Raw genomic sequence first — 27,115 nt, forward strand, 5'->3', positions numbered from 1 at the left:
CAGCTTTTCATCTTTCATGATATTGGGGAAGTTTTCTGTCAGCAGTTCTTCAATGATCCTCTCCATGTTTTCTGTTTTCTCCCCCTGTTCTAGAACTCCGATCACTCACAGATTTTTGCTTTTGATTGTATCCCATATAATTCTCAGGTTTTCTTCATTTTTCTTTGTTCTTTTTTCTGATTTTTCCTCAAACAGAGTTGTATCCAAGTGTTTGTCTTCAATTTTGCTGATCCTGTTTTCCATCGTTTCAAATCGGCCCCTCAGCCCTTCAATGACACCGTCCATTTCTGAAATCTTGTTTTTATCTTTTGGATTTCTAATTGTTGTTTTTGTATGATTTCTAGTTATGGATTTATTTTTGCATTTTTTTCCTGTATTATTTTCCTGAACTCTTCCTTTTTTTGTCTGTATTTTCCATGAATTTGTCTGCCTTTTCCATGAATTTGTTTATTTTTTCCTCATTTTTGTCTGCTTTATGCTTCAACTCTTGGATAGCTCTGAATATTAGAGATTTGAATTCCATATCAGATAGTTCTAGTGCCTTTTCTTCTACTGGAAAGTCATCTGGTGTTTTATTTTGGACGCCTATTGGAACCATCTTGTCCTGTTTTTGTGTATTTTTTATATTTTCTGCTTTCTTCAAGACATTCAGTAGTTATTTTCCTCATTTATTGATGATAGATTTGTTTGTTTCGTCCTACTTTTTTAATTTTATTTGGTTATGTCTGAGCAGGTGGGTTGTGTGTTCTTTGTTGTTCGCTTGTCTGTGGTTATGATACTTTTTACCCCCTTCCAGTAGTCAGGGCCAGTCACTCAGCTATGGTGGAGCAGGGGAGGTTCACCTGACAAGGAGTTGCTGGGATGGGTTGTTTGTGGCACATACTAGGCCTGACAGGGCAAGATGGGAATCAATGCAGGGCAGATTCCAGTAGGCTGTGCCTGTGCTGGTTGAGGGTGTAATGTTCAGTGCACAGTGCAGGCAGGCAGGAAGGAGGGGGGAGATTGTGATGTGTGGAGTTAAGATGGCTATGGGGAAGAGGAAAGAAAGGAGAGAGAAACAGGAGCCAAAAACAAACAAAAAAGAGTGCTAAGGGAGCTTGCCATTGGAGTAGAGAGATGAGAATCCGAGCTATGGAGAAAAACAAAAAGAAAAAAAAAGATAAATAAAAAGGGAAAAAGAAAAAAATAAAATAAATAAAAATTAAAATAAAAAGAAAAGCAAAGCCCACAGAGATCTCACCAATGTGGCTGTGAAGACTGGGGAAGTGGCTCCCAAGCAGCAAAGTACAGCCTAGCTAAAAGGGTTAGAGGTGTCACACAGTGCCAGGTATTCAAGAGACAGGAAGAGAAGGTAAGTATTGAGAGATGAGAAACTTAGAAATGAAGAGAGACAAAAAGAAAAAAGAGAGAAAAGAAAACAAAAAAAAGAAAGAAAAAAAGAAATGCCCCCCAGGGATCCCACTGCATGGCTGCACAGACTGGGGAAGTAGCTCCCAAGCCGCACAGTATAGCCTGGCTAGAAGGGGCTCCGAAGCCAAGAATAGAAACAAACAAACAGAACAAATTACAACAAACAAAAAAAGCCCCGGGGATCCTACCAGCATGGCAGCACAGGCCGGGAAGCAGTCCCATAGTCAAGGAGCATTTCACAGCCTTTCAGGAAGAAGCAAAGATGGCACATGGAGCTAAGTGTTTGAGAGAAAGGAGGGGGAGGTGGTGGAGGTATGGAGGAAACCAAAAGGAGAGGAAAAAATTAATGCCAGTAACAAACAAATGGCGTGCGGGCAAGTGGAATCCAAGCTACACAGGGCTGAATCTGGTGCCTCCTGGCCAAGAGACTGTGGCCGCAGGAAGCAGAGGAGGCCGAGTGGGGGTGAAGAAGGGTGGGGGGTACAAAAGTGTATATCGCTGGTTACCTTTTGTTCTGTCTCCTGCTGGGAGGTCTGTAAAACTGCTTTCCCCTACTCCCTGTTCTCTGATCTCCAACAGGAGTCCAAGATGGCCAATCTGTAGTGTGTTTGCTGATAGGGGACCTCTGCTCGTGTCTCTCCTCGCTCTCTGTTCTCTGTCAATTTCTTATTCGATCTGTGCTTGGCCGAGTTCTTTATCTCTTCATTTGATGCTTAGGGTTCTAGGATTGATGTTTGTCTCTGTTTGACTTAGTTTTTCGGGTCTTTGCTGTGGAGGGACAGCATGGTGCTTCTGTCTATAGCACCATGTTTCCTGGAAGTCCTGTCCAGTGTATTGTATTTATAGTCATGAACTTGTATGTACAGATATGGCTACATCATGAGCCCTGAGTAAAGGAGGCCAGAAAGGATGGAATGGATAGGTTATATCCATCTTCCCAAACTCTAATTCTGCAGGAAGGTAGCAGAACCACAGCTAAGCCTGGGCCTCCTAGAATACATACCACAAAGCCTGTATGATTTCTGCCTCTGGGGTTAAAGTTTTATAGACGTTATTAAGTTTTGAGGACACAGGTTCTTCATTAATTGTAGTGTTACTATCCAGAGTCTCCCAGGGGAGAGTCTAGCTCATCTGATCAGTTACAAATCTGTTTCTAATGAGCGGGTACGCAGAATGATTGAGGGTCATGTGGGTCTTAGGCAGAAATATGGTGTGAAGCTAGTTTACGAATCAGAGCCAGGCCAAAATATTTCTACTTTCAACTCTAAGTACATGGAGGAGGTAGTTCACTTTAAAATATGTTGACTATACCTTCTAATTAAAAACTGAAAACCACTTTTTAATATATATTCAAAATGATAAAATAATTGCTAAATTATGCAGATTTTTACGGTGGGGTTAAAAACAAGCAGATATTTTTAAATTGGCACCTTTTGCTGATTCGAAGATGTTAATCACAGGGACCCTAATAGACCTATCAGACTTCCCTAATGTATTCAAATAAAATGAGCAAAATCATTAAATGTCCAAATATTGATTTAAATTGCTCCAAGTGGTAATGAAATTTGGCTCTTCACTTGAGACAGGGCACCACTGGCTGTGTACTTTAATTTCAGGGAAACTGTTGAAGTGTGAGGAGGGTGGAGATGTGAGATAGAGAGGGAGACAGAAAGAGAAATACATGACTAATGGACTAGACATAGAGAGGTAAGAGTTGAAAGGAACTTATCAGACCACTAAGTTTGCATAGATACCCAAGGTAAGTGCCAAGATGGAAAGTCCAGTTTGTCTTTACAAAAAGATGAGGAGAATAGAAACCGTCAGACACTTGGCTCTAACTACCTCCACTTAAAGACTAGAATGAGGTGACATTCAGAAAGAATGTCCATCACAGACAAGGTAAGTCCTTGCACACACATTACCTGAACATTCATTATATCTTTGGTTCCCCTGTGTAAGTCCTTTAGGAGTACTACTTATGAGACTAAGATGAATCTTTAGGTGTTTGTAAAAGCTAAAGGTAGGGTAGAGGGGCAGATCAGGGTCAAGGGGAAGCTAAGGTTGCGTTCAGGAAGATGCGTGAAGGAGTATTTCTGGAAGAGGAAACAGGTTATGACTAGGCCTGAAACCAATGGTGAGAGATGATGGCCTTCAAGGAAAAGAAGGAAGAGAAACGGAGAGCATAGAATGAGGAGGGCTATGGCAATACAAAGGAGTTTATATATATCCTGAGGACAAAGGGTAGACACAAAAAGTTTTAATCCAAAAAGGGATATATTTGTATTTTAGGTATAGGAACTAGGGATGTAAGTAGGAAGAACATTTGGGAATCTGTTACAGTTGAGGTAATTTGAACCAGGATGTTGGCAATAGACCATGAAGAGATGAGGATGGATTTTGGCATTGTTTGTTGTTGTTAGTTACCATCTAGTCGATTCTGACTCACGGTGACCCCATATGTGCAAAGTAGAACTGCTCCCATAGGGTTTCCAAGGCTGTGACTCTTCAGAAGCAGATCCCCAAGCTGTCTTCTGAGGCATCTCTAGGTTTATTCGAACCTCCAAACGGTCAGTTATCAGTCAAATGCTTAACTATTTGTGCCATTTAGGGAAACTTGGCATTGTTTAGGAGGTAGAATCAATAGGAGCAAGTGATTTGTTGAATTTGAGGGTAGGGGAGGGAGTGAAAGGAGTCAAGGGTGATTCCTGTGTTGTTAGCTTTGCAAGTGGTCTCAGTATAAGCAATGTAGCTTAAGGATGCCATGAAGGGCTGAGCATCGTGCATTCTTCTTGGTTTCCCTCTCGCTGCGCCTGCTCTAACTGCCAATGAACCTGACGTCAGGTTATCTCTCATATCGCTCTATTCTCATATGGAACCTCACTTGAATGTGACCCATCTTTCTAGCTCTGCTTTAAAATATTCCATACTTTTGTCTCCCTGGCTCAGGAGGTAAAGCACTCCTGAACTCTCTCTGGAGAAAAAACAAAACAAAACATTAGTGTGGTGGGTAAGTGCGGTGGTGTTTATAATTTGAAGAAGTATTTCAGCCGAGATATAAATCATAATACAAGAAATCCCCAATTTACAACGGGGTTCCTTTCCAACGACTCTGTCGTAAGGAGGTTCTAAGGTAAGTTAAATACTTGTCTGTTTGTTTGTTTAAGATTTCATTATTATTGCCTTTTATTATCAGTATCTATAAATCTGATCTTTGTCTTTGGAGGTTGGAACATTACATATAAACATCTGCCAGTGAACATCTGAGAATAACATCAGCAAATTAGCACTACAATGTGGTACAAAAAAACAAAACAAAAACATACTGTCTAAGTGTGGTTTGTAGTAACTCGAATATGTTGTAAGTCTGGGACTACCTGTAAAGAACTCAAGAGTTGAAATGTCACAGTATAAACTAAGTAGTAGTGAACAAAACAATCAACTAAATGTAGATTTGTCTAAGTATTATAAAATATATACATACATACGTGTATGGATTATTTTAAAATGATATACAGTGCCAACAATAATCCAGTGTTAATTAGGATCTGAAATGGAAGATCATATCACCAACGGGAATGGGTGGGAAATTTAAATACTATTTACTGTTTCATTCTCAACACTAATGAAAAGTTAACCTCACCAACACTTGTTATCTGACTTTTTGAGCCCTGGAGACGCAGTGGTTAAGAGCTCCACTGTAACCCAAAGGTCGGCAGTTCAAATCCACCAGCTGCTCCTTGGAAACCCTATGGGGAAGTTCTACTCTGTCCAGTATGAGTGGGAATCGACTCGGTGGCAACAGGTTTGGTTTTTCGGTCTGGAATGGGTGTGAAGTGATATCTCACTGAGGTTTTGATCTACATTCCCTGATGATAAATGATGTCAAGTATCTTTACATGTGCTTGTTGGCCCTTTGTTGTCTTCTTCGGAGAAATGTCTATTCAGATCTTTTGTCCATTTTAAATTGTGTTGTCTTTTTATTATTGAGTTGTAAAAATTGTTTATATATTCTAGACACTTCTCTTATCAGACATATGATTTACAAATCTATTTTTCCCGTTCTGTGGGTTGTCTTTTCACTTTCTTATGGTGTTCTTTGCAGCATAAAACTCTTTAATTTTGATAAGTTCCAGTTTATCTATTTCTTTTTGTTGTTGTTGCTTTTGGTGTCATATCCAAGACTTCTTTGTCAAATTCAAGGTAATGAAGAAAATCCCTATTTTTTTTTCCTAAGAGATCTATAGTTGCTGTCCTTACATTTAGGTCTTTGATTCATTTTGAGTTAATTTTTGTATATAGTGTGAGGTAAGGGTCTAGCTTCATTCTTTTGCGTGTAGCTATTCATTTGCCCTAAAATCAGTTGAAAAGACTGTTTTTTTTTTCCCCATTGAATGGCCTTGGCACCCTTGTTGAAAATCAGTTGACCACAGATGTATAGGTTTATTTCTGGACTCAATTCTATTCTATTGATCTATATGTCTATCCTTGTGCCTATACCATACTGTCTTGATTAACATTGCTTTGTAGTAAGTTTTGAAATTCAGAAATGTGAGTCCTCCTACCTTATTTTATAATTATTTAAGAATTGTTCCCTGAAGTCTTCTTAAAACCAAAGAATGTTGCTGTTAGGTGCTGTCCAGTCAGTTCCAACTCATAGCGACCCTATGCACAACAGAATGAAACACTGCCCGGTGCTGTGCCATCCTCACAATCATTGCTGTGTTTGAGTCCATTGTTGCAGATAGATGGATTGAGCCCATTGATGGATTGTGTCAATCCATCTTGTTGAGGGTCTTCCTCTTTTTCACTGACCTTCTACTCTACCAAGTATGATGTTCTTCTTCAGGGACTGGTCCCTCCTAATAACGTGTCCAAAGTACATGAGACAAAGTCTTATCATCCTTGCTTCCAAAGAGCATTCTGGCTGTACTTCTTCCAAAACAGATTTGTTCATTCTTCTGGCAGTCCATGGTATAGTCAATATTCTTTGCCAACACCATAATTCAAAGGTGTCAATTCTTCTTTGGTCTACCTTATTCTTTGTCTAGCTTTGGCATGCATATGTGATGATTGAAAATACCATGGCTTGGGTCAGGCACATCTTAGTCCTCAAAGTGACATCTTTGCTTTTTAACACTTTAAAGAGGTCTTTTGCGGCAGATTTTCCCAATGCATAACGATGTTTGATTTCTTGACTGCTGCTTTCATGGGCATTGATTGTGTATCCAAGTAAAATGAAGTCCTTGACAACTTGAATCTTTTCTCCATTTATTATGATGTTGCTTATTGGTCCAGTTGTACAGATTTTTATATTATATTTTCTTTATGTTAAGGTGCAATCCATACTGAAGGCTGTAGTCTTCGATCTTCATCAGTAGGTGCTTCAAGTGCTCTTCACTTTCAGCAAGCAAGGCTGTATCATCTGCATAATGCAGGTTGTTAAAGAGTTTTCCTCCAATCCTGATGCCGAATTCTTCTTCATAGAGTCCAGCTTCTTGGATTATTTGCTCAGCATACAGATTGAATAAGAATGGTGAAAAGATATCTTTTCACCAAACCAAACAATAGTTTAGCCTAATTAGTAAACAATGTTTGCCTTGAGCATTAGACTTTTTTAAGAACTATTTATATGGGATGAGTTGACAACAATAACTCTAAAGATTAGATGGGAACCTTAGAGGGCAGTGAGTTTGTGTTAATGGGAGAGGAACAACTCAGAAAAATAGGGTGAGAATAGTTGCACAACTCAAAGAATGTAATCAGTGTCACTGAATTGTACGTGTGTAAACTGTTGAATTGGTGTATGTTTTGCTATGTATATTCTCAACAACAACAACAACAAAAACAACAAAATAAATTTTTAAAAAAGAATTGTTTTGACTATTCTGGGTCTCTTGAAATTCCTCATAAATTTTAGAATCAGCTTGCCAATTTCTACAAAGAAATCAGCTGGAATTTTTATTGGGATTACATTGAATCTGTACATCAGTTTAGGGAGTATTGCTATCTTAACAATATTAAATCTTCCAATCCATGAACATGGGAGAGATGTTTTTCTAATTACTTAGATCTTCTTTAATTTCTTTCAACAATGTTTTGTAGTTTTCAGAGTATTAGTTTTTTTTTTACCTCTTTTGTTAAATTTATTCCTAAGTATTCTATTCTTTTTGATACTATTGTAAATTGAATTGTTTTCTTAATTTCATGTTTGGATTACTCATTTCAGGTGTATAGAAATACAATTGATTATTGTATATTAATCTTATATTCTGCAACTTTAATGAACTCATTTATTAGATCTAATAGTTTTTTTGTTTGTTTTTAGTGGATTTCTTAGGATTTTCTATGTGCAAGAATCTGTCATCTGTGAATGGAGATAGTTTTACTTCTTCCTTTCAAATATGAATGCATTTAATTCTTTTTCCTGCTTAATTCCACTGGCTAGAACCTCCAGTACAGTGTTGAATAGAAGTGGTGAAAATGGATATCCTTATCTTGTTCCTGATTTTAGAGGAAGAACAGCTAATCTTTCATCACTGAGTATGATGTTAACAGTAGATTTTTCATAGATGCCCTTTATCAGGTTAAGGAGGTTCTTGCCGTCTATTTCTAGTTTTTCTTGAGTGCTTTTTTTTTTTTTTAATCAAGAAAGAGTGTTAGATTTTGTCTAATGATTTTTTTTCTGCATCTATTGAAAAGCTTATGTGATTTTTGTTTTTATTTTATTAATGTTTTATATTATATTAATTGAAGCCCTGGTGGCTCAGTGGTTAAGAGCTGGGCTGCTAAACAAAAGGTCAGTAGTTTAAATCCACCAGCTGCTTCTTGGAAACCCTATGAGTCAGTTCTACTCTGTCCTATAGAGTCACTATAAGTCGGAATCAACTCAACAGCAACGGGTTTTTTTTTTTTTTTTTTAATTATATTAATTGAGTTTTGGCTGTTATACCAACCTTGCATCACTCGAATAAATCCCACTTAGTCATGGTGTGTAATTCTTTTAATGTGTTGTTGGATTTTTTGTTTGTTTGTTTTTGCTACTGTCTTAAGGTGAAATGGTTAAGTTGCTTATTTAAGATCTTTCTTCTTTCTTAATGTAGTCTTTTACAACTATAAATTTCCCTCTAAACACTGCTTTAGCTGCATCGCACGAGTTTTGGTATGTTATGTCTTGATTTTTTTCAGTCATCTCAAAGTATTTTCTGAGCTGATTATTTTATATTGAAAGTTACATTTTTAGGCACCAAATCATATGACGACATTAAAATGTACTTAAAAATTTTTGAAACTAAAAAATAATGTTTTATTTTATAGACATAAAATCTCAGTCTTTTCCAGGTTAAAGAAATAAGGCATTAAAAAAGGATATAAAGAATGTGAATATGATAATTAATCAAATTGATTTAATACATACTGGATGTATCCAACTTTAAAACCTACAGAGAGAATGCATTTTTTTTTATATAAACAACTGTGGATCATTGACAAAAATCTGATAAAATACTATCTACAAAATTTGGAGAGAGACCATGGCTATATTCTGTACTACAGTATCCTCAGTACATAATACAAAGGCTAGACCATAGTAAATGCTTAATAACTATTTGTTGGAAAATTAATAAAAATAGAAATTATACAGGCTAAATTTTCCAACAACATTGCAGTAAAATAAGACATTATTTACAAATGAATTAAAGACACCCAAGCTCATGGAAATGGAAAGCAGAAACAAATTTTAAATAATTCATAGATCAAAGAACCAAAATTTCAATTTTAAGTTACTTAGTACTCTGGTCAAGGTGCCCCGACCCAAGCCATGGTATTTTCAATCGCCTCGTATGCATGCAAAAGCTGGACAATGAATAAGGAAGACCAAAGAAAACTTGATACATTTGAATTATGGTATTGGCAAAGAATATCAAATATACCATAGACTGTTAGAAGAACAAATAAATGTGTCTTGGAAGAAGTACAGCCAGAATGCTCCTTAGAAGCAAGGACGGCTAGACTTTGTCTCACGTACTTTGGACATGTTATTAGAAGGGACCAGTCCCTGGAGAAGGACATCATGCTTGGTAAAGTAGAGGGTCAGTGAAAAAGAGGAAGACCTTCAGTGAGATGGATTGACACAGTAGCTGCAACAATGGACTCAAGCATAGCAATGATTGTGAGGATGGCGCCAGATCAGGCAGTGTTTTGTTCTGTTGTATAGGGTTGCTAAGAGTTGGAACTGACTCAATGACGGCACCTAACAACTCCTTTCTGGAGCCCTTGTGGCACAGTGGTTAAGAGCTCGGCTGCTAACCATAAAGGTTGGCAGTTCGAATCCACCAGCCTCTCCTTGGAAACCATATGGGGCAGTTCTACTCTGTCCTGTAGGGTCAGTGTGAGTCAGAATAAACTTGACAGCAATGGTTTTCTGGTTTTCTCCTCTTTCTATTAATTGTAGTAGTAAAAGTAGTAAAAGCTTTGTGGGAGTAGCTGGTGGAGTGAGGAGGTACTTATGATTTCCAGCACTGTCTGTGACTGGGTGAGTAGCACTCAGACTTTGATCAAAAACATATTTCATTCATTGAGAACAAGCACGAACAAGCAAGTACTGCATGCCATGAACCTTTGGGACATTGTTTTTTCAGCAAAGCCCTAGACTGCCAAGCACTACCCCTGAATGAAGAGGAAGGATTCATTCCACATTCTGTCCCAACCCCTGGGTCATCCCTCACCTCCAGCAAGGCCCTTTCTTGACAGGACAAGGAACCAGCACCATGACCTGCCAGATGCAAGGTTAAGCACTTTAGTTTTTGATCCTTGTAACATGATATCCTGAAAGTTAGGCTTTACTATCCCCATTTTACTGAGGAGGAGAATATGATACTCAAAGTCAATTGCTCATGGTTACACTGCTATAAACAGAAGAGTCAGGATTCAAACCTAGATTTGCCTGATTCCAAAGTATTCATCTGAGAAGGCATGTGACAGCATCAAATTAAAAAAAAAAAAAAAAGTGACTGGTCCTCCCTGCCCATGTGTACTATCAAAAGAGAGCCCTGTACTACAGAGCTACTGTCTGCATTAGAGATCAAGGTTTCTGAGTTTGTCTTCCCCATTAGAAGGTAGGACCAGAGAAATCCATCCATGTCTCCTTTATTCTCTCTTGTACTTCTGGACCCTGCACAGCAACTAGCGCTCAATAAACATCCACTGATTTATGCCACAGGCACAATGGGACTTGGAACCCACTGAGAGAGAGAGTAGCACCTGGCCCTGAGGTACTGACCTCTCTTGCCTCCCATGGCAAGTCAAGACCTGCCCTGCCCTGGCAGATAACATTCTTCACACAATTAATTATCATGATAAATGCCCCCTCCCTGCTGAGCCTTGCATCTGTTCATTGGCATATTTTTGAATTACAATGCATAACTAATTAAAGGTGACCTCACACCAGGCTGCTGGGTCTCCTGTGTCAGGACCAACCACAAAACTGGTCATCAGAACATTTCCTCCTTCCCCCATTCTCTCCCCATCTCGTTTTGTGTGTGTGTGTGTGTGTGTGTGTGTGTGTGTGTGTGTGTGCGCTAATTTCAAATCCTTTCCCTGCATCAGTGAGCAGATGAGATCCTCAGCCAGCTTTCATCTTTCAGAAAAATGAATAGTACAGACAGAACATTATCAAATGAGCTGTTGAAGAAGTCAGTGAATATGTCATTGAGTGTGACTGCTTCTCGAATGAATTTAGATTTATCTCTGTTATCTGCTAGCTTCTGTCAGCCCCCCTCTCTGGGCTGGGCCCTTAGGGCAGGCGGTGCCCACCATGAATCCTGACCGACAGCTGTCTCTCCTGGCTGACGGGCCCAATGGGGCCTCAGAGCTTGTTAAGGAATTTGGTTAGTTAACATTATAAATGAGCTCACTGGGCAGCTCTGTTAAACACCTCACACCTCCTGCTTCTGCAATTTCTTACAGGATTCCATTTCCATTAGGCAGACATGAGGAAAGGGCCACACTCTCACTCTGAAATTGTTTTATCACGTCAAGAGCTGCTGAATGGCTGTGACAGCATGAGAACGCTAAAGCATCTCTTTTCCTCCTAACTGACTGTTCTATTAAAATCAGAGAACTCTAGTTCTTGCATTAGTCATTCATTCATTTGTTTGTTTGCCAAATACTTATAGCACACCTACTCTTGCCAGAAATTGTGTTAAGTGCAGGGTATATATTGAGAAATAATACAGACATGCTCTCTGCCCTTGTGTAGCCTGCACTCCAGCTTGTGATCTACATCAGGAGGCAATTTCAGTCCGTTCCAGTTTCTCAAAGGAGTGGGATATGAGAGCAAAAGAAAAGATGGTTGTTTAGAAGAATGTCATGATCAGAACATGATCTTTTGGGTCAGGCAGGTCTATGTCAATACTCTTAGATAGAAAAGAGAGGATGTTGCATACTGGAACAGGAACGGGACACTATGAACAAATGGATTGCCATCGAGTCGATTCCGACTCATAGCGACCCTGTAGGGCAGAGTAGAACTGCTCACAGGGTTTCCAAGGAGCAGCTGGTGGATTCAAACTGCTGACATTTTGGTCAACAGCCAAGCTCTTAACTACTATAAATAGGTACAGTGATAGAAGAAGAAAAAGATTTTGGAAATTAAAAATATGGCAAGAAAAATTTAAAAATCAATAAAAGGGTTGAAAGATAAAAGTGAGACAAAAAGAAGGTAGAGAAAAAATAAGGCAATTAGAGATTGGAAATAGGAGTTTAACACTTGATTAATATGAGTTTCAGAGTCAAGAGGGGAGAGAAAATAATCAGGAAAATAATATAGGAATATTTCCCACAACTGAAGAATTCTGTTTCCAAATTGAAAGAATTTACTGAGGATTGAGAACTAGAATGAAAAAAAGACCCATCTAAAGCCACATGGGAGCCCTGGTGGTGCAGTGGTTAAGAGCTACAGCGAGCTATGGCTGCTAACCAAAAGGTCAGCAGTTTGAATCCACCAGCGGCTCCTTGGAAACCTTGTGGGGCAGTCCTATAGGGTCGACTCTGAGTCGGAATCCACTCAACGGCAATAGCTTTGGTTTTTTTGGTTTAAGGCCACATCATTGTGAATCTCAGGATAGGGAAGATTCTAAAAGCTGCGGGTGCATAGGTGCAGGGGGAGGAAGTCACATATCCATTTCCATCAAGTCGATTCTGACTCATAATGACCCTAAAGAACAGAGTAGAACTGCCCCATAGGGTTTCCAAGGCTGTAATCTTTATGGGAGCAGATCACCAGATCTCTTCTCCTGTGGAGCCATTGGTGGGTTCCAACAGCTGACCTTTTGGTTAGCAGCCAAGTGCTTAACCACTGCACCACCAGGGCTCCTTAAGTCACAAGCTAAAAACAAACAAACAAACCCTATAGGACAGAGTAGAACTGCCCCATAGGGTTTCCAAGGAGTGGCTGGTAGATTCTAACTGCTAACCTTTTGGTTAGCAGCCTGATCTCTTAACCACTGTGCAACCAGGGGTCCAAATCACATACAAAGGACCCAAAATAAGAAGGACGTCAAACTTCACAAGCGCAACAAAGATAGCTAGAGGACCTGCAGCAATGCCTTAAAAATTCTGGGGAGAAATGATTTCTAGCCTAGAACCCTGACCAGGCCAAATGATCATTATATTTGAGTACAGAATAAAGATATTTTCAGACAAACAAGTTCTCAACAAAACTTACCTCCCAGGCACAACTTTCTCAGGATACTACTGGAGAATGTGCTTTATAAAAGCAAAGGAGTAAAACAAAAATGGAAAAACAGAGTCCAGGAAACAAGGACCTCCTAGGGATTCCCTAGGATGATGGCTTGGAGAACAGTCAGTACAGATTGGAAAGGAAGCTGGAGGGCTCCAGGAGGGATGCCTCATCACAGTTTACAAAATAATCCCATGAAGGGAATATTCCAGATGGTAGAAATCAGAAGCTCTGTAACTGAATGGCAGATGAAGACTCTGGCAGACCTGGGCTCCCCAGCTGAGGCACTGGACTACTCTTATCCCCAACTCTTCCACATTTCAGAGAATAGAGCCAAGAGACATCTCGTCAGAGAACTATTATTCTGAAAGCCAGAGCAAGAGTCAGCAAAGTCTCCTGGGAAACAGAGTGACAATGTGACACACAGAGAATAATGGGTGGCCTCCTTCATTCATTTACCAGTTATTAAGAATCTGTTTTGTGTAGGCTTTCTAGAAAATCTGGAGACCTTAGCTCCAGAATGCCTGACTGGCAAGTGAGAGTTGGGAGTAGTTACATAATTAATCTTGGGAGCACTATCCAAGTGAGTTTGGGGCACCATTTACATAGAACACAGTGAGAACGGTGGCCTTGTAAATGGGGTGGGAGAACTGGAAATAGGGCATAGGAAGACCTCTGCATTTTAGCCAAATTGTGTATGGCCAGTGAAGATTCACAATGGAGAAAAAAGAATGAGTTAGAGACAGAGAAACAGAGAGGCAAAGACAGTAGTAACAGGGTCAAAAGGAGGGAGCCTGAGAGATGCTGTTGAGAAAGAAACAGAAAGAGAAAACAAGGATTTTGTTAGCAATGCATTCAATAGTATAAGAGATAAAAAGGAATATCCAATTAACACACCATATAATTGCTTGCAGACATTCTTTTATATTTAAAGATGAAATAGCTAAGAATGCTAATCAAAAGTAGGGTTACAGCCTACGTATTAAATGAAAGATATTGATTAGTTTTTATTATGCCCTGACTACAGCCAATGTAGGAGACCTGGTGGTACAGTGGTTAAGTGCTCCGTTGCTAACCGCAGGGCTGGTAGTTCAAACCCACCAGCGGCTTGGTGGCAGAAAGATGTGACAGTCTGCTTCCAAAAAGATTACAGCTTTGGAAACTCCATGGGACAGTTCTACTCTGTCCTACTGGGTTGCTATGAGTTGGAATCCACCCAACAGCAATGGATTTGATTTTTGGGGGTTTTGACTGCCCATGTGCCTGGATCACAGACTGCCGTAAATTTATACTTATAAAATACTAATTGCCCAAATCATACTGGTAACAATGGGATAATGCAATCATCTTGATCAAGCTGACACCAAATTCTGCTTGACCACACAGTGGCTTTGTGACAGGGGACGTGAAAGAAGGAATTGTGCATACAAATCCAGAATGCTTCATTACAATCAACACCAGCAGCAGAAGTATAAAGACCTCTGAAGGTCCCAAGTTCTGCACTAAGGGGGTTCCCTTTCTAACAAATCACTTAAGAAGGGGGGCGGGCACGTTTATAATGCAAGCACTTGTATCCTTTATTTGTCTTGAGAAACTAATGACTGACTTAATCACATTTGATTAAAGGAGATGTGTTGATGTAGTCATGTGTTTCTGATTGCATTAGGCTTGATTGAAAGTGGCAGAGAGAGTATGTAATAGTCTAACTGCCCCCTATATCTTGTCATTGGAGCTTGGCAGGCATGACTTGGGAGAATCCTGAGGGAATCATTTGTGGCGAACAAAGTCATCTTTCAACTTGGGGAAGGGGGTCAGAGGAAGTGAACACCGCCATAAAATCAGGGCTCCCGTATCAGGCTGATGAAGGACTCAGTTGATCCTCAGACACTTCCATTTTTAGAGGACTGTGAAAAAAAAGAAAAAGAAAAAAAAAGGTGCATGCACACAGGAAAACAGATTCTCTTTCTAGAAACATGTAGATATTGAATGACTAGCTGGGGAGGTTTTTCAGTACATTCTTTTAAAATTAATGTGCACAAGAAGGCAAGAGTTTAGACTGAGGAATTAATAGGCAAACCCAATTTTTAAAATGAATTTATTGAAAACCTGCCTTGTTCCTTGAAAGATTTACAATAAGGGAAAAAAATTAATTCATAAGTCCTGTATGGCAATACATAAATGCAGACTGTGGATGTTAATTTAGGGGCTCGGTACCACCAGCTCAACCAAACCCATACACTGGGCAGGGCAGAACTGGGTTCTGACTGCCCTTCTTCAGTTTAAACCTTCCTAAGAGTTATGATTCCCACCCAAGTTCAGCTTTTCCCTTCATCATATCTCACCTTGATGACAGATTGGGCTTTTACTCTTTTCACCACCTCCCCTCTAGCCCCTCACCACAAAATACTTTTGCTAAATGCTGCTAGACTATAGAGTAGAGGTTCTCCCACTGTAACGTTCATCAGAATCTTCAGGAAGCTTGTTAAAAATAAGATTTCTAAGCCCCCACCCTCAGAGTTTGGATTCAGTAGGTCTGTGGTGGGGCCTGAGAATTTGCATTTCCAGCAAGTCCCTGATGCTGCTTGTCCAGGGACTAATTTTCGAGACCACTGTGGTAGAGGAATCATTCTAATTTGTCGATCAGATCATATTTCACACCTGCTCACAATTCTAGAGTGGTCCCAGTTGTCTTAGCCTTTCATCTCCAATCATTTTTGGGAAGAGGCAGGATTTGGTTCAGACATGTCAGATACATAGCCAGACTCCTGAGTCTGCCATTCCAAAGTCCTTTATAATCTAGCCCCAAATGACTTTTCTAATTATTTATTTTTATACCCACACGCACGGTAAAAGAAATATATAGGATGTATAGAAAATTTGGAAAATATAGGAAAACATATGAGTATGCTTCCTGGCCAAGCAAAAAATATGGAAAGATTGACTCCAAAACTATAATTGATAATTACCACTCAGTGGAATTGCAGAGTATTTTTACCATTTTCTTTGAATTTTTCTATATTGCTTGACTTTATGAAAATAATACAGCTATTTTCCACGAGAAAATTGAAGAAATCATACATACCCCTACCATCTAGAAAAAAAGCAAAACAAAAAAATTTACTTTTTAAACCTTTAGTCTCATGCTTTCTCGTTATGCAACCAATCTGAGCTACATACATACATAACTCACCAAGTTCAACTTGAGCTCTTCTGCCAGTGCCCTTCAGCTCTGTCCTTCTGGTCATGAGCATCCATATTGGTAATGAATTAATACTATGTCTCTCCTTGTTGACATCATGCCAACCTTTAAGAAGCTCTAGAAAGTTTTCTGAACTAGTTAGAAGATTGAATCTCCAGTCCTGACTTCTGGCATGTTGTAACACCTGAGGGCCCTGCCCACATCTCATAGAGAGCAGGGGCTTTGGACAAAACAGACAGGCTTGATTTCAGCTCTGTCGCTCTGGTTGTGTGAACAGTTACGTTTTCTAAATCTCAGGCTCCTTGTCGGTAGAACAGTGATATTAATACCTAATGGTAGGATTGACTAAGGATTAAATAACATGTGAAAGTGCCTGACCCACAGGAAGTTTTATTAAAGATCATTTTCTTTTTCTCCCCTGTACCTGTGTCCTCATCCATATAGTACCAGTTGGTGACCCCATGTGTGTCAGAGTAGAACTGTGCTCCACAGGGTTTTCAATGGCCTTTCTTCTGAGCACCTCTGGGTGGACTTGAACTCCCAGTCTTTCAGTTAGCTGCCAAGCAGTTTAACCCTTTGCACTACTTATATACAGAGATGTCATTATCAACACTTCTGACCAAGCTTCATGAAGTTTGGATGTGCCCTGTTGTGGGGGTGGTGGTGTTCATTCCAACTCATAGCAGCCCTATAGGACAGAGTATAGCTGCCTCATAGGGTTTCCAAGGCTGTAATCTTTACGGAAGCAGGCTGCCACATCTTTCTCTTGTGGATCAGCTGGTGGTTTTGAACCACAGACCTTTAGGTGAGCAGTTGAGCACTTAACCAATGCAACACCAAGGCTCCTCGATGAACCCTGCAGACAGAAATCATCAAACATGGAGGCCTTCATCTCAGGACAGGAATGGTGGAATCAACATGCATTCCCAGGAAGCAAAAAGTCAGGATGTAAACAATTTGTTCCTGGGAAGAATGTGTCAGGATGTAAACAATTTGTTCCTGAGAAGACTGTGTATAAGGTAATTCACTGGCACCACTCATTTAGGGAGTAAAACTCCTCCCCCCTAGCCAAACGGTCAACCTTTACATTTCAAAGGACTCTAAAGCTGAAGCTGAATCAATCATTAACCCCCTACCTTTCCTTTGTTCCCTGTGCATAAAAACCTTTAACTCGAGAGAGACAGCGGAGTGCTTTGTATTTTTACTTAGAGCTGCCCAGCTCGAGCTGTGTTATTCCTTAATAAAACTCCTTTTCTTTCACTCCTAACAGAGTATGAGATTTTTCTTCTTTGACAGGCCTAATACATTTTAAACAGAAAAAAGTCTTTTGGAAATGTGAGTATTACACCTGGATTTTCATGATACTGGACAGAGTCCTACTGAGGTGAGGATTCTGGTTTCCTATCCTGACCTAAACTACCCGCTTCTGTGATCCACTCCCTGCCCAGACTCCTCCCTCACCAAATAGTGGAGTGGACTTGAACAAGTTGGTCCTGTCTCTAGTCCTCATCCCTCTCTCCATCTGCACATGAGCAGGTTGAATTCGATTTTTTTTTTTTTCCAAAACCCTTTTTTAAGAACCTCTGAGTGCTAACATTCTCTGACTCTACAAGCTTTAGAAACTGACAGATGGATTGATATAAGCGAACGTAAGGGATAAGATGATTGAAAGAAGAAAGGAGAGATGGTCAGCAAGAAAAATGAGTAGGAGAGGAAAAGAAGTGAAAGGAGACATGAGAAGAAAAAATGGAGCAATGAACAAACAACAACAAACGGAGCCTTTCACATGGGCAAAAGAAAGAGGCACCAGGCAGCCTGTCCTCAGAGAAGACAGACATATATTTTTCTGTAAAGCTATTTTTCACCCTCACATACAATAAAGGCAGAGCCATAGTTAGAATTTTTAGTAGCTTCAAGCTAATTTAAACTTCATCGTTGTGTTTGACTAGCATTAAAATATCATATAGATTTTTCTGCAGCGGGTTTGTACATCACCACATAATTGGCACCCTCGATACCTGCTATTACTCTCTCTTCCACAATAGAGATGGTCAGAAAGTTCAGAGGAAAAAAATTCCCCTTCTGCATCTACTTGATTTCACAACACAGAATGAATGTGAGACATGGATCTGGTTTTAAATAAATTATTAGCACCATATAATTTCTTGTCATATAATCGAGGGTACATTTCACATGAAAAAAAAAGTGAGAAAATAATTTGCAAATAGGTTGCAGCACGAAAACATTCAGAAAGAATACCTGAAACAGAACTTCTGGTGATGAAAAATGTTTTATAAAATATGGGTCTGCTTCTTCTTGTTGTTTCTTTTTTTTTTTTTTTTTAAGAAAATAATTTATTTATGTTGCAGAAGACTTCCCTCTACTTTTGGTATTGTTATTGTTCCTTGTATTTGAGGACTCCACAGTGTATTCATTTCAGTTTCATTTTGCTGGTGGAGAATCGGAGATACTCGGGTAGGAGGAAGATCTGGGTTCATTTGGGTCAATGTCTGGTCCAAAACCTGAATCTCATCTACAGCTTTCCAGGTGCTTGGTCATTCTGCCTCTACTTGCATAGTTACAGTGACAGGCCACCTGCACACTTATCAAGGAGGCATCAGGCTAATAAGGAAACAGCCTCAGTTTTGAGGTCTGAGATATGGACTTGAATCCTAGATCTACCATTTACCTGCTATGTGACCCTGGGCCAGTCCTTTAACATATAGCACATTGGATATCTCACCTGTTGAATAAGGATAACATCCCTAATCCATAGAGGAGGTGTGAAGTTTCAAAGCGAAAATGGCTACGAGAGTCCTGGCACAGCACCTGGAATGCTGTTGTTGTTAGTTGCCATTAAGTCGGCTCCAACTCATGGCAACCTCATGTATAACAGAATGAAACGTTGCCCGGTCTTGTGCTATCGTCATGACTGTTGGTATGTTTGAGTCCATTGTTGTGGCTGTTGTGTTGTGCCTATGTTGCAACATAGGCGGTTTATCTTCTAGCATTGTATGAAACAATATTCTGTTGTAATCCATAGGATTTTCACTGGCTAATTTTTGGAAGTAGATCACCAGGCCTTTCTTCCCAGTTTGTCTTAGTCTAGAAGCTGCATTGAAACCTGTCCACCATGAGTGACCCTGTTGGCATTTGCAATACCAGTGGCATAGCTTCCAGCATCAATAGCAACTCGCAAGCCACCACAGTACAACAAACTGACAGGTGGTGGGGAATACCATAGGTGCGCAATAAAAGTGTGGTCTATTTTGCATGATGGCGGAGGATTCTCTGTTCCCCAATATGTCTGAGGATCAGCTGAAATCTGCCCCCAGGTAACCTCTATGCATTGGTTGTTGTTCGGTCCTTAGGGACTACACAGAGCAAGGTTGCTCCTCTGCTTCTTCCATGGGATGAAAATTCTCAAACATCATGTCCCTTTAACTCAGCTCATCTCCCCCTGTGAGCAGACCCAATGAAAATTTAATGAGCACACTAGATAACACAAGTTGCCTTATGTATCATCAACCAGCCAGAGACCCATATCTAAAAATGTGTCTGTATATGTAAATGAGATAGATTGGGAAGGAAGGACTATGAAGGTATGTTCTACAGACATGTCTTGCTTTAGAGAACCAGTCTAGGGATTTGGTAGAAACTTCTAGTTGCAAAAGTATCTGGTTCTTTATCCTAACACTTTTTTCCTAAATCTATAACAGCTTTATCCTCCAAGCATTTGCTACTAATGAATTATGCAACATACCTAAAAACAAACAACTAAGATATACAGTGACTTCTTTAAATGATTTAATAAATACAGTATTAACCAAATGTTGATAAATAAAGCACTCATTTTTAGACTTATCTCAAGAAAGAAATAATTATCTGGAGGGAGGTGTGGCAATAAAAAGATTGAGGCAAATGATCATCCGCCATTCATAAACTTCTCAAGGGCTCGTGGGGACATTCCAGGGTCCCCCAATAAAACAAGGGTTTTCTCCTTGACTGGGATTTTGTGGGTGTACCCAATGATTCTACCTCACTCATATCTTTCCTATCTTCCCAAGTCCATGGCTGCTGCTTTTTCTCAGACTCTCATCAGATCTCTTCTGGATGAGTGGAATAACCTCCAGACAGTCTTCCTGCATCCAGGCTCAGCTTCTTCTAATCCACAGTGCTCCACAAGTGTTTTCTAAGTGCTAAATCCAAGGATAAACCAGTTACCGTGAGGTCGACTCCAACTCATGGTTCCCCATGTATGTCACAGTAGAACCGTGCTCCATAGGATTTTCAATGGCTGATTTTTCAGAAGCAAATTGCTAGGCCTTTCTTCTGGACCCTCTAGATGCACTCAAACTTCAAACCTTTGGGTTAGTAATCACCCTTTATTTAAAATCCTTTGATGGTTCCTGACTTTTTCACAAACAAAACCTTAACTTCACAGCTTTGTATACAATAACATTCACAGATCTGATCCCAGTCAAGACTCCTGCCTTGGTCTTCCTCCCACCTCACTTCTTTGCATACACCATGCATACGCTTCATTGCATACACTTCATTGCATATACTATACAAGTCCCTGTCTCTATTTGACACATGCCATTATCATACTTGGAAAGCCCATCTCTCCTCTCCCCTGTTTGGAAAATTTCTATTCTTTCCTCACATTTCATTTCAAATGTCACTTCCTCTGGGAACCCTCCATGACTTTGCAGGTGGAGTTAAAACTTAATTTTCCATGTCCCCATAGCACTTGGTACAGACTTCTGTACTAGAACCTAGCATATTTGAATGTTTCTTCCCTTTTTGACTTTGAGTTCTCTGAGTGCAAAGATTGTGTGTTCATCTTTGCTCCCCTCCCCTGCTTCCCATTCTTGCAGCTTTATTTTTGACTGTTAGAAATCAGAGGATTTATTTCATAGACTGGGAAATTAAGGCCAAGTGGCAAAATGGGGATTTCATTTATAAAATATCTGCCCTGGTAGGCACTGTTTGATGCTTTAGATTTACCTTCTCATTTAATTTGTCCCAAGCCTATGAGTTAGGTATTTTAGCACCATTTTACAGAAGAGGCCCAGAGGTGAGGGAGAGGAGGTGACTTGTCAAAAGCCACAGAGTGAGTTGGTGATAAACTTTGTTCAAGAAATCTTTGAGTCTTGACTTCTCTGCCGTGGTATCCTCCTGTTTTCCCTTTTGCTTCTAGATTTCCAGATTTTCCCTTGTTCGTTCCAGACTCTCTCTTTATGCTAGACTTTCCATTAACCACTTCTCTCTGTGTCTCAATTTTTTTCTTTTCTTTCTCTCCTTAGCTTTCTCTTCACTAAAATTTCCCCTTTCCTTAGTCTCCATTTCATCTCTTGTTCCAACTCATACTTTCTCTCCCCCTTCCTTTCCCTACAATTCTCTGATTTACTTTTTCCAGTGCAGTAGTATTTCCCCAAGAAAGTAGACTTAATCTACTATCGAGGCTTTCTTGCTCTGTGTCCATCCCCTCCTTCTAATTTCTTTGGCTTGTGGATGAGCCTCTGGTGACCATTCCCCTTGACTTGACACCATTCCCAACACACATGGCCCTTTGAGGCCTGGATAAATGAGTATCTGTCCTAGCTGCCCACCAAGAAATTACCCTTGAGCAAAGAGAAGAGCTCAGAGTCCCATGAGGTTAGCAGGGCCATCTCTTGGTGCCCTTGATTACCTTTCCAAGATCCCAATTCTTCCAGATGAAGAGACCTAAAGCAGTGACTTTCCCTTAGGAACTAGAGTCTCTCCAGTGTGGAGAATAAAACGGCACACATTGTGAGGGTCTGTCGCTACATAAGACCCTGGGTAAAATATTCACCAAAGGTTTCCATTGAAAAGATAATTGCCAGCTTCTGAGGATGGAAAAGGAACAGCTGCCTTTGGAACTTATTTGCTTATAAAACTTTTCTGCGAGAAAAGCTTAAAATTCTACTGTCTTAGTCATCTAGTGCTGCTATAACAGAAATATCACAAATGGATGGCTTTAACAAAGACAAATTTATTCTCTCACAGTTTGGAAGGCTAGAAGTCCAAATTCAGAGTGCCAGTTCTAACAGAAAGCTTTCTCTGTCAGTTCTGAAGGTCCTTGTCATCAATCTTCCCTTGGTCTAGGAGTTTCTCCTTGCAGGAACCTCAGGTCCAAAGGGCGTGCTCTGCTCCCAGCATTACTTTCTTGGTGGTATGAGGTCCCCATGTCTCTCTGCTTACTTCTCTCTTTTATATCTCAAAAGAGATTGGCCTAAATTGTAGATTAATCTTGTACATTGAGTCTACATAACTGCCACTAATCCCATCTCATTAACATCGTAGAGATAGCATTTATAACACATAGAAAATCACATCAGATGACAAAATGGTGGACAATCACACAATACTGGGAATCATGACCTAGCCAAGTTGACAGATATTTTAGGGATATACAATTCAATTCATAACACGTACACACTTAAAACATTCTTGTTCCATGGTCTTTGAAATAAATTATTGAGAACAGTAAGATGGATTTTTTTGGGGGACATGTTCATTATTTGATTGCAAACAATTTTGTTCATTTAACTATTCATTATATAAATAGATGAAAAATTCTTGGAACATATTTTGCATAGATTTAGAACTTAAAGAATTTAATCAAAAGTTAATATAACTATGGGAAAATTAGCAATTAAATATTAGGGAACTAAACATTAGACTAGTATGACTAATACTTGTGGGTATTTTTTCCTTCTTTTTGTGGAGAAAGTCTTTCTTGGTGATTAGAGCCTAGTAGGATCATTAGGGATGAGTAATTCAGTTTCCAGTATCCAGATTGAGGGGCAGAAGCAGTAGACCTGGTCCTGAAGAGCCTGGCTGAGGATGTTTGTGGATACAGACTGGAAAAGCAGAATATCCCCCAGAGAAGTGGAAAGGTGAAAGAAAACTCAACCACCATGAAATAAGCCGAGGGAACTGTAGGAACTCTAGGAAGAATAGAAGTGAATTTAGTTTATGATTTGGTAGCTCTGTTTCATGGGGCTGTAATCGCCTAAGAACCAGGCCTCTATCTAATTCATCTTTGCTACTTCAAAGCCCAATACAGCACCTGGGCATGGTAAACGTCCAGTAAACGTTTGTTGAATGACTATTAGCTGACATTTCTTGAACACTTACTATATGTCATGCTGGCCAAAGCATTTCACATAATTTATTTAAATTTCACGACAATCCTTAGAGGTAAACACTTTCATTATTGCCTTTTTAAGAGGAAGAAAGGGAGGTCCAGAGAATTTAAGTAATTTATTCAAAGTCACAAGGCCCAGCCAGGATTTGAACCTAGAGAGTCTGATTTTAGGACTCCTGGTGACTCCTATATACTCAACACCAAAATATAGGGAGTGCATGAGCCATGAACCCTCTTGGTCCCTGCCAGAAAAAGGGGCGAGTGGGATTCCAGTGACAGTACTAGTGGGGGTTCCTCTAGAAGCTGTACCGTGTTCTGTGCCAGAAAACAAAACCAAAAACTATTTAAACTCATTTAATCTTCGCAATAACCCTACGTAGTAGACAATATTATTCCCATTTTACAAATGAGAAAATAGAGACTCAGCAAGATAAAGAATTTGTTTTAAGTCACAAAGTTATTAAATGGCAGTCAGTGATCTTTTCATCATATCAAGCTTTTATTGTCACTTACAAACTGTAGTCTTTGGATTATTCTTGCTCAGGAAATGTGGTCTACCACCTCCTCATCTCTTTGTTTTCAAGCTTTCCGGCTGACATACGCTCTAGACAGGCCTGTGGGGCGCGAGAAGTTCAGCCAAGGATAAAGGCACACTGCTTTACTGAAGGAGCCCTGGAGAATGAGTTTGTTGAAAAGAAATGCCCTAAACACTGAGCCAGATGCTTAGAGAGACATAAAGATGATTCATTCCAAGAGAAAAGCGTTGGGTTGTTGCCTTCTGGCTGAGCCATAGTTCTGTCTGAGAGGCCCAAGGTCCAGGAGCCCAGTCTGTGCTGTAATCACAGAATAATCCATCTTGCCCAAAAGAAGCTCCCCCTAAAAACCCTGGGCTGCTTTCACCTCAAGTGTGTGCTGCTTTCTGCTGTCAGCTTTCACACCCGGGTCAAAAGAGGGACTTTGTAAGTCAGATTGGCTGAGCCTAGTCACATGACCAACCCCTATCCTAGGGGGAAACAGACCTTGGATCAGCCATTCGGACTCATCATTTTGGACTTTCGACCCTGGAGTGAGTAATACAAAGAAGCAGGGAACACAAGGAAGTGATGAATTGTCTCATCCTGCTTTTCCAGACCTCCCAGCAATTTTCTGGGCTCGTCAACACTCTTTCCATAAGATCCCGGACTGGCACAAGGCACTTCTGTCAGGTCACTCTCCTCTCTTCCCAGTTGCAAATGGCAGGCTAACTTTGGCCCTGTAGGCAGATGAGGGGAGTTAGGGCACCTACAGCCATGTTCAGGATTTGCCTGGATTCCTGTCAGGGGCCACATCGCCTATCTTTAAAACCCAAGATGAGAAGTGGGCTTGGAAGAGGTAATGCCACCAAACAGTGAAACAACAGCTTCAGCTGAAGTCTGCCTCAGTATCCTGATGGTGTGACTCCCAACAGCTAGCCTCCCTCCATCTGTAGGCTCCATTTGGAGCCACCAGCCTTCTCTCTTATTAGTCACCCCTGTGCCTTTGTTCACCCAGGATGCTCAGCTTCTGCCCTGATTTTAGGAAATTGCCCATCTTGGTATCTGTGTCTCCAGCCCATTATTTACTCTGCTTAATAGATCCCTCTAGGGAATCAGACCCTCCCACGCATATCCATTTCCAGCTCACAAACACCTTTCTTAAGATGGACTAAGTCCACTCACAGGGAAGGAGGGCCATAAATCTTCAAAAGCCAGGAAGTGAAGCAGCAAGGGAGCAGTAAATACAGTGTTTAAGACCATGAGTTTTAGAGAAGCAAATCTAGGTGGAAGCCTGCTTTACTTCTTAGTAGCTGTGTGGCTTAACCGCTCCAAACTTCAATTTCAGTATCAGTAAAATGAGAATGGCAATAGGATTGATCATATTGAATGAGATAATCCAAAAAACCAAATCCATTGCTGTCAAGTCAATTCCGATTCATAGCGACCCTCCAGGACAGAGCAGAACTGTCCATAAGGTTTCCGAGGAGTGGCTGGTGGATTTGAACTGCTGACTTTTGGTTAGCAGCCAAACTTGCATGCTCAACAAATGATCTGTCTTACTTGAGTTTGTACTACCCAGTTCTTTTCTGTCCATCATGACACTAATTGTTGTTGTTGTTGTTAGGTGCCATCTAGTCGGTTCCAACTCATAGCCACCCTATGTATAACAGAAGGAAACATTACCTGGTCACAATAGTTGTTATTCTTGAGCTCATTGTTGCAGCCACTGTGTCAATCCACCTCATTGAAGGTCTTCCTCTTTTTTGATGGCCCTGTACTTTACCAAGCATGAAGTCCTTCTCCAGGGACTGGTCCCTCCTGATAACATGTCCAAAGTACGTAAGACAAAGTCTCGCCATCCTCGCTTGCAAGGAGAATTCTGGCTGCACTTCTTCCAGGACATTTGGATTTAGGGACCAATATTTCAAATATCTGCTTGGTTCATACTTTGACTCTACTTCTCAGCTAATTCCGTGGATTGTTGAGTTCCTGACTTTGGCTTGCTTTTGCTCAGACCATCAGGACTCCATTCTTGGAGGCTGCTGAGCTGCTCATTGACTCCATTTACAGCTAGTATGAATAAGAGGTATTTGGCTTATGGCATCCTGGTTTTCCACCTGGCTTGATGTTTCACCACTGGAGACTATTCTATTAGGAACTCTTTCATTAACATGTCTTTCTTAAGAGTTAATGCCACTTAATTGCATTCTCTTATGGTTTTTACACTTTTTTTTATTTCTTCTTAATTTTCTGTCTTGAATTTCTGTCTTATTATGATACACATACACAATTATCTCTTTTCTTCTCTGGGCTTTGATGGGCTTGCAAACTCTAGGTAGCTTTCAGTGCAATTGAAAGCCCTATACAGGGGATTACGGTCTGTCTTCATTATAGGGTCTAGCTTTCTAATGGACAGCATCTGGAAGTAACAATGCCTCTAGGCTAGTAATCAGGAGAGCTGGGTTCTGGTTTAACCTTGTCTTTAATTCCATGAAACTTAGGCACATGATTTTATCTGTAGATTTCAGTGTCTTCGTCTGTAACACTGGAATAATTCTATCTGCCTTGATTAACTCCCAGGGTAGTTGTGAATATCCAAATATATGTGAATATATTTCAAAAATTATAAACTAACATACAAATGCATGATGTTCATATTATTAAATTTAATGATAATCAAAGTAACTGGCTAAGAGCTAAAGTAATACAGAGAAATGAACCATTTTAAGCATTGGTCAGATGTTAATATTAACCAGTGAATATACATTGGGAATACAGGCTAATACTGAGCCAGAATTCAGATTTTAGCGGAAACATCTAAGTATCCAAGAAATATGAAACTAGGATTTGTTTCACTTATTCTCTTTCTCTGTCAGCTGGGTTAACACATAGGCACATTTATACACACTTCACATATTCTCTCACTTGCTCTGTCTCTCTCTCACATACACTTACACACAGAGACATACGCACATTAGCATGACAGAATATTACCCAACTAAAAAATAACAGAAAGGAATTTTTCTTTTTTTTTATCAGCTAAGGTTAGGAAGGAACATATTAGGCTCTTAATATAT

This window comes from Trichechus manatus, unplaced genomic scaffold (genome assembly GCF_000243295.1).
Source record: "Trichechus manatus latirostris isolate Lorelei unplaced genomic scaffold, TriManLat1.0 scaffold00006, whole genome shotgun sequence".
Classification (NCBI taxonomy): domain Eukaryota; kingdom Metazoa; phylum Chordata; class Mammalia; order Sirenia; family Trichechidae; genus Trichechus; species Trichechus manatus.